The sequence below is a fragment of the Triticum aestivum genome, chromosome 7A (assembly GCF_018294505.1).
Source record: "Triticum aestivum cultivar Chinese Spring chromosome 7A, IWGSC CS RefSeq v2.1, whole genome shotgun sequence".
Lineage (NCBI taxonomy): Eukaryota > Viridiplantae > Streptophyta > Magnoliopsida > Poales > Poaceae > Triticum > Triticum aestivum.
In genome coordinates, this window is record NC_057812.1 from 446,737,272 (window position 1) to 446,745,315 (window position 8,044).

Genomic DNA, 8,044 nt, shown 5'->3' on the forward strand with positions numbered 1-8,044 from the left:
AGAAGAAGGGTCTATTCGAGTGGACCCACGAGGCCGACCTGGCATTTCAAGACCTCAAGAGATACTTGACCAGCCCAAGGTGATGGTGGCGCCTCGTCCTCGCGAGCCCTTGGTACTCTACCTGCCTGCCACACCCCACTCCGCCAGCACGGCGTTGGTGGCCCTCCGGGAGGGGCCCGGGGTCGAGGTCTCACCAAGTGGAGTTGCCAAGCCGGACGAGGAAGCTCAGCACCAAGGCAATGCTCCCGAGACAGCGGCTGCCACGACGGGTCATCAAGTCCAAGGAGCTGGAAATCCACAGGAAACACCTCAGTCCCCGGGAGCTAAAAACCCTGTCAGCTCTCCCACCCTGGTCGAGCATCCGGTATACTTCGTCAGCACAGTCCTGGGAGATGCGAGGGCGCGATACCCCATGCGTCAGAAGCTCCTGCTCACGCTCCTGGTGGCCTCGCGCATGCTGCGCCACTACTTCCAAGGTCACCCCATCAAGGTCATTTCAGCCTACCCATTGGAGAGAGTGCTTAGAAGCCCCAACGCTGTAGGAAGGGTCGCCGAATGGAACATCGAGCTGCAAGCGTTCGACCTGGAGTTCAGTACAACCAGAGTCATCAAGGGGGCTGCGCTCGCCGACTTTGTGGCAGAATGGACTGACACCTCGGAGCTCGAAGCAGGCGAGAACCGATCCCTCTAGACAGGAAGTGAGGCGCCAGATGGTTGGGTCATGTACTTCGATGGCGCGTTTGCGCGTCAGGGCGCGGGGGCTGGATCCGTGCTTATCTCGCCCACTCAGGACAAGCTTTACTACGCCGTGCAACTCTATTTCTAGTGGGGCGAGAAGGTCTCCAACAACATTAGAGTACGAGGGCCTCATCGCTAGCCTTAAAGCAGCAGTGGCCCTGGGAGTGAAGCGCCTCACCGTCAAAGGAGACTCACAGCTCCTCGTGAACTTCTCCAACAAGGTGTACGAGCCAAAGGATGAGCACATGGAGGCATACCTCGCGAAGGTGCGCAAAATGGAGAAGCAGTTCCTGGGTCTGGAACTACAACATGTACCTCGTGGCACCAATAAAGAGGCTGATGACATCGCCAGAAGAGCATCCAAGCGGCAGCCCCAAGAGCCTGGCGTCTTCGAGGAGCGGCTCTTCAAGCCCTCGGCAGCACCTCCGCCCGCGGAGCCGGTGCCATCTTAGGAGGAACCCCCCAGCCCCCAGCCTCGGGAGCGCGCCTCCTCTTAGCACTCGAGCCTCAGGAGGGGAGCTGGATCGAAGAGTTCAAGGCATACCTGACGCAAGGCGCACTGTCGGAGAAGGAGGAAGACACGGAATGTGTGGCCCGGCAGGCTACGGCGTACTGCATTTAGGACTGTGAGCTATACAGGAAGTGGCCAAATGATGTTTCTCTACGATGCATTTCCAGGGAACAGGGGAAGGAGTTGCTGGCTGACATACATGGCGGAGACTGCGGGCACCACTCGTCGTCGTGCACCCTGGTCGGCAAGGCTTTCCGCAGCGGGTTCTACTGGCCCACGGCACTCAACGACGCGACCGAGTTGGTGAAATCTTGTGAGGCCTGCCAGTTCCACACCAAGCAGACCCACCATCTTGCTCAGGACCTCCAGACTATCCCGCTCTCATGGCCGTTTGCGGTCTGGGGGCTGGATATCCTGGGTCCATTCCCTCGGGCGCCGGGAGGCTACCGCTACCTCTACGTTGCCATTGAAAAATTCACCAAATGGGCGGAAGTGGAAGCTGTCCACATCATCCCGGCCGGGTCAGTAGTCAAGTTCATCAAGGGCCTCGTAAGCCGATTTGGGGTCCCTAACCACATCATCACCAACAATGGCTCGCAGTTCACTAGCAATCTCTTCAAAACATATTGTGCTAACCTTGGAACGCAGATCTGCTACGCCTGCATGGCGCACCCCAGGAGCAACGGCCAGGCTGAACGCGCCAACGCGGAGGTCCTGAGGGGTCTCAAGACAAGGACCTTCAAGAAGAAGCTTGAGATGTGCGGCAGGGGCTGGCACGACGAGCTCCAGTCCGTGCTGTGGTCCATCCACACCACCGCCACCAGGCCGATAGGCGAGACCCCGTTCTTCCTCGTCTATGGAGCAGAAGCAGTTCTCCCACACGAGGTTAGGCATCACTCCGCGCGGGTCCTAGCGTTTGATGAAACGCGACAGGACGCCATGCAGGGGATGGATCTTGTGTTGGGGGAGGAACACCGCCGAGAAGCCTCGCACCGAGCTGCGAGGTACCAGCAGGCGCTACGGCGGTACCACTGCCGCAGCGTCCGCTCCAGGACGCTCGAGGTGGGTGATCTTGTCCTGAGGCGGGTGCTCTCCAGGGAAGGGCTGCACAAGATCTCGCCCATGTGGGAGGGCCCGTTTCGGGTCGCCCACGTCTCCAGGCCTGGTGCCGCATGCCTGGAGACGCAGGACGGGATCCCCATCCAGAACGCCTGGAACATCCAGCACCTCCGGAGGTTCTACCCATGAAGCAAGGCCCGGTGCCTATGAGGCAAGGCCCAGTGCCTGTGAAGAATCTACGCTCGTGACACTCTCACGTAATAATGAGTGGGGCTGTACACGCCCCGGAGTCTCAGGAGTGCCGCCCTCGGGCCTCGGGGGCTCCCTCCCACGCCTAGTGGCAGCACTTAGCTCCGCGCTGGCAAGAAGACAAGAAGACCAGATTAGGTACCGAACGCAGCTTTTCATTTGCTTTCCGCAGTTGGTCGCCCTTTCTTTTAAGTGAGATTTTGATTTCTGGTTTCCTTGCAGGCCTGGTTTCTCTGTCCTTGTTGCCTCCCTTTCTGCCCTCGGTTCCTCGTTTTTTGACCCGTCCTCTCCCTCGCATGCCTCACGAGGGGGTTGGGCAGGCTCCCTCGTGAGCGTTTTTGTCCTCGTGAGCATTTTTGCTTTCTTGTCTTTCGCAAGGCACCCTCGCTCGAGCTCGCAAGCTAGCGCGCCCTTCTCAGTCCATGCCCCCCGGGTACCGCGACGCGAAGCACACGGTTACGGCCGACAGTGCCTACGATCAGGGTCCGGAAGAATAAGGATTTCCTAGCAAATTTGTGCAGTTCTCAGGCGCCTCCCTAGCACAGGAGACCTCGTCAGGCATTGGGGAACGTGCGTCTCGCGAGGCAGAATCTACTCCAGGCGCATCAAGCTAAGTTATTCTACGCGCATACATAAAACATGACGCTGTAGCACAACACATGAATGATAAACATAGCACATCCACTTAGAAACCATAATTGTCGCACGCCCTAGTAGGGACCCATACTTGTCTCTATCTAATGCAGGAGGGGAAGGCAGAACGAAACAAAAGCGGGACACACTCCCACAACAGGCCGCGAGGACTGGCTCGTGGCGCTCTCCCGAGCTCAGCCGGACTCCTCCTCATGCTTCACCGTAGCACGGCAGCGAGTCGAACCGCTACGACCAACCGCCAAGCTGCCGTAGCTGGACGAGCCATGGTCGGCACCGAGGACGAAGGCAACTTCCTCCTCGTCACGACCATCGCCAAGGCCGAGCACCTCGTCGCCGTCATTGTCCTCGGGGCAGCACCCGACGCGGCGACCATCTTCCCCAAATACCCTCACGAAGAGGGTCGCATCGCTGTCATACTTGAAGTGGAGGGTGCACCGCCTGCCCAGTCCGCGCGCGCGGGCGAACGTCTGCCAGCCGCAAGCCAGGACCGCGTTGCCCACGACGGAGATCTCGACCATGGCCCATGAAGCCTTGCTGCAGCAGCCATCCGCCTGCAGCCAAAGACCACCTGCACCAGTGGCTGGCAGCTCACCGACAAAGAAGCGCGAGAGCTGAAGCAAAGTACCGACCGGGTTCTCCGGCCAAACAATGAAATCCGGCATCACCTCTGCCGAATGAAAGTGCGACCGAGGAGGCCGCGCAACCACGGCACGCCTCACCTCATCAACAGGACTGCCACGACCTGGGTGGCTGCCACCACGAGAGGGGCGCCGCCGCAGCCACAAGGGGCCGTGGCGGGGGTCGCAACATGTTTGCGGGGATGGTCGCACCCCCTCTTGGGTGGCGGAGAGCCGGGCCCCACCTGGAGAGCCTTCCTCTTCTCCGCCGCTGAGAGCCTCTTCGTAGGCACCATGGGTATCGCTGCTGACGGTGAAGCAAGGAAGAAGGAGCAAGAGAAGCAAAGGAAGGGATGGGCGATGGGGGGTCTGCCTCCCCATCCATTTATAGCCAAGGGGAGGCCAACCGCTGGCCTCCACGATCTAAGGTAATAATGACCTTTTTCTGCACGCAGCAGAGACTTGTCAAGTTGGGCGGTTGCCACTACAAAAAAAATACACTTCCGTGATGATACGTGTTCGTCACAGTAGGTCGCTTTTTCTGTCATGCATGTACATCCATGACGATTTTATGATAGAATCAAGATAGTCATACCTGTGCTGTCGTAGAAGTGTTCCATGACATTACCAAAATTATCATCACGGAAGTGTCCACTTCCATGACGATAAATCCTGCGTCACAGAAGTGCTTTCGTCAAGGGTGACCGACACGTGTCATCCACCGTAACGGAACGCCGTTAAGCTATCGGGTCGGGTTTTGGATCTGATAACCCGTTAACAGCCCCGACCAATGGGGATTTTCCACGTGTAAATCATCATTGGCTGGAGGAAACACATGTTGGCTCATCGTTGGGACAGATGTCATCCACTCATTGGACAGAAGGCGCCTATGATACATCGACACGTGGAACGGCCCAACAGAGGCCCATTCCTGTGAAAAGGCCGGCCCGTTTGACTTGGTCAAAAGGTGGCAGGCCGGCCCATGTAAAGCCTATTAACAGCTTGTTCGCATATAGCCCATTTACAGCCCGCTAACCCAAGGCCCGTTACGCCCTATCCAAATTAGGCCCAGTAGCGTCATTTGGGCCACCCAATATGATTCCAGCCCATTTTCACTTCTAGCCCATGTATGGCCCATGTAGTCTTTCGAACCATATGAGGCCCTGTGTAACTCTTGGCCTATTAACGGCCCATGGTGAAACTGGCCCGTAATGAATAGTGTATCACTTTACACCCATTAATGACCCGTGGTGAAACTGGCCCATAATGAACAGTGTAGCACTTTATACCATTAACGGCCCGTTATTCCGTTGGGCCATTTCCAGCCCATGTTATCTTTCGGCCTTCTCAGAGCCCATTTATTCTTGGGCTCATTTCCAGCATTCGTTTACTTATGGCCCGTTACTATCATTTTCTGCTTGTGGGCCAAATTCAGCCCGTGGTTACAGTCGGCCCATTTGTGGTCCGTTAATACGTTGGGCCGTTTTCATTGTGTCATCAAATACGGCCTATTAACGATGGCCCGTTATGGTCGGCCCATGAACGGACGATTCCAACTCTAGCTCATTTACGGCCATAATGCGGCCTGTTATTGGCCCATGTTTGACCAATCAATCATACTGCCCGTATAAGGCCCATCGATGATATGGCCCATAGAAGGCCCATTGTTTCTACGGCCCGTAGAAGGCCCATTGTTTCTATGGCCCATAGAAGGCCCACTGTTTCTATAGCCCGTAGAAGGCCTACTATTTCTACGGCCCGTAGGAGGCCCAGTGTCACTACAGTAAATATTAGCCCATGGTTATTGTGGCCTAGTTTTAAAAAATAGGTTATTGCAGCCACTAGCAAACCGCAGAAAAAGAACTGCAATGACTACAAGCAAACAAATAAACAAGACAACAAGGAAATAAATAAGAAAGCAACTTATGCTAGGCTATCACGGCTATCACACATATTACATCCATTGGGCATCAAAGTTCGCCACCAGTGCAAATAAACGCGCCGACAAAAGAATATACAAAACTGAGAGCACTTCAGAAGGCACTAGGCCTGGACAGGTCGGGCCCCCCCAAACAGCTGAAGAAGCTGAGTAGACCTTAGTTGTGTCAACGATAGATGCATCAACACTAGATTTAAGGCATGATGGTGCGCACGGCAGTCCTCTGACATCTTCATTGCATCTTTGACTTCAAGTCGGAGCTGAGCTGAAGCAAGCCTTTCCGCTTTAAGTTGAGACTGAAGAAGTCGAACTGATTGAGGCAGCGACTGCACAGAGGTTGTCTCACACCTGCTGGTGAGTAGCTTCAACTCACTGTCTTCATCAAGATAGGACCTTGGGGTCATCTCGCTGTCCTCAAGATGGTTTGCCTCACTACCTTCCCTAAAGTTCTTCTTGGCGTAAGAGATACGAGTCTGAAAGAGAAACAAGGAAACACGTAACAGGTTTCACAATTATACAAGCAAATAAATGGATCTATTCTGCATAAGGAACATGTTTTTACGACTACAATTTGAAACTGGTAGTTTTTGCAAACATCCAATAAGATGTAAACAGCAAAGCAAACAATAGTGGAGGAAATGATGCCTATCCAAATATATACTAGAACAAAGTTTGAAGGCTTGAAAGGATGAACTTACATTACATGTTAACACGGGCTGGACAAAGCCCTTCTCCATGTTGATGGAAGGATAATTCAATAAATTCCCCAAAGAAAATTCTTTATAAGCGTTGCCATTATTCTACATTTTGCAAAGAGTAAATATAGATCAAATAATATTGGAAGAAACAGAGGATAATGAAGCTCAGGTGCAGACTGATGATACATAATCAAATAGCAATTAATTAAGTACAACGTTACAAGGCAAAAGGGAGAGAGGTACTGACAAGAGCAATGCAGAGCCCATTATTGTTTTGAGATCGTATGATCCTTTGAGCAAGGAGATTCATCTGAAATTAGTTTTCATACAAGAGAGAAGGTAAGCCACAAGCAGAAATTTAGGAGTTCAAATTTTGAATTGATATCATAGACAGAACCCGACGCTGGGCTCCCAGCAGTTCTAATAGGGGTTTGGGCACTGGAGTAGGGGTAAAGTGTGGTACAGTTGGGCCTATGTTTTCTATGGCTGCTGATCTATCGGATTTAACAGGTATCACTACCTTTTCCAAATACCTAGTTTGTACTCCTTGAGGATCTGCACTCACCCTCTTCGTTTTGGACATCTATTATGAAAGAACAACATTTGACTGGAAAAACATAGTGTGACGACACCTGGAATAGGTACAGAAAATGGATAGGTATGACATATACTCATATATGATGCTTAAACTAAGAAGATGGTGTAACAAAGTAGAAGTAATGCAAGATGTCAGATGCAAAATGTGTGCGACCAATACAACTTTGCAAAGTTAGAGCAAGCACCTTGATGGGTGAATAAGATAGGCCATCCTCCACCATGCCAAGTTTGTTAGCCAGTGGATCGTTCCGCAATATTCCTCTCGTGCGCCCATTCTCATATTCATTTTGATAATGTTCAATATCTGATATGCATGAAAACATAAAAACAAGTGAGATTTTCTTTGTAATGCAGAAGTGATTCTAATCCAATACTGCCTCCCTGTAAACCCCTTTGTGCTATCTCTGCAATTCTTTTAAAAGATGCCATGCATGCTGTAATTTGTTGTGTGCATTAATATAATGTGGCTTACTACTCAAAATATGAGAGCTCCAGAAGTGATGACACTTCGCAGATGATAGCTTCAACATATAGTAAAGAAGAACAAGTCGACCTGACCTGTCAGATTCAAAATATACTAAGGGAGAACAACTCGACCTGACCAGTCGACCGCAAGAGAAGAGTATCATCTTAAAGAAGAGCAAAAGAGCAAGCAAATTGAATATATTACAAGTCTTTCAATACAATGTCGGTTGGCCACCCATGATGAACCAGAGCGCATAGAGAAATACTATTCTTTCCGGTCTCTCCATATGTGGCTCACATGCATTTTGAAACTAAAGTAGGAACATTTAGCTAAGCAATGAAACATCTCTCAGTTTTACTAATATCAGATATGAATTTGTACAACTAAGCTTGTTTAGCTTGATGGGTGGAGTAGTGTTATTACGACACAAACCACGTAGGCTGATTGTGGTCATCATACAATGGGGAAAACATAAGCATGATGAGTACAATGTTGACCATGGCAGTTGGATGGCAG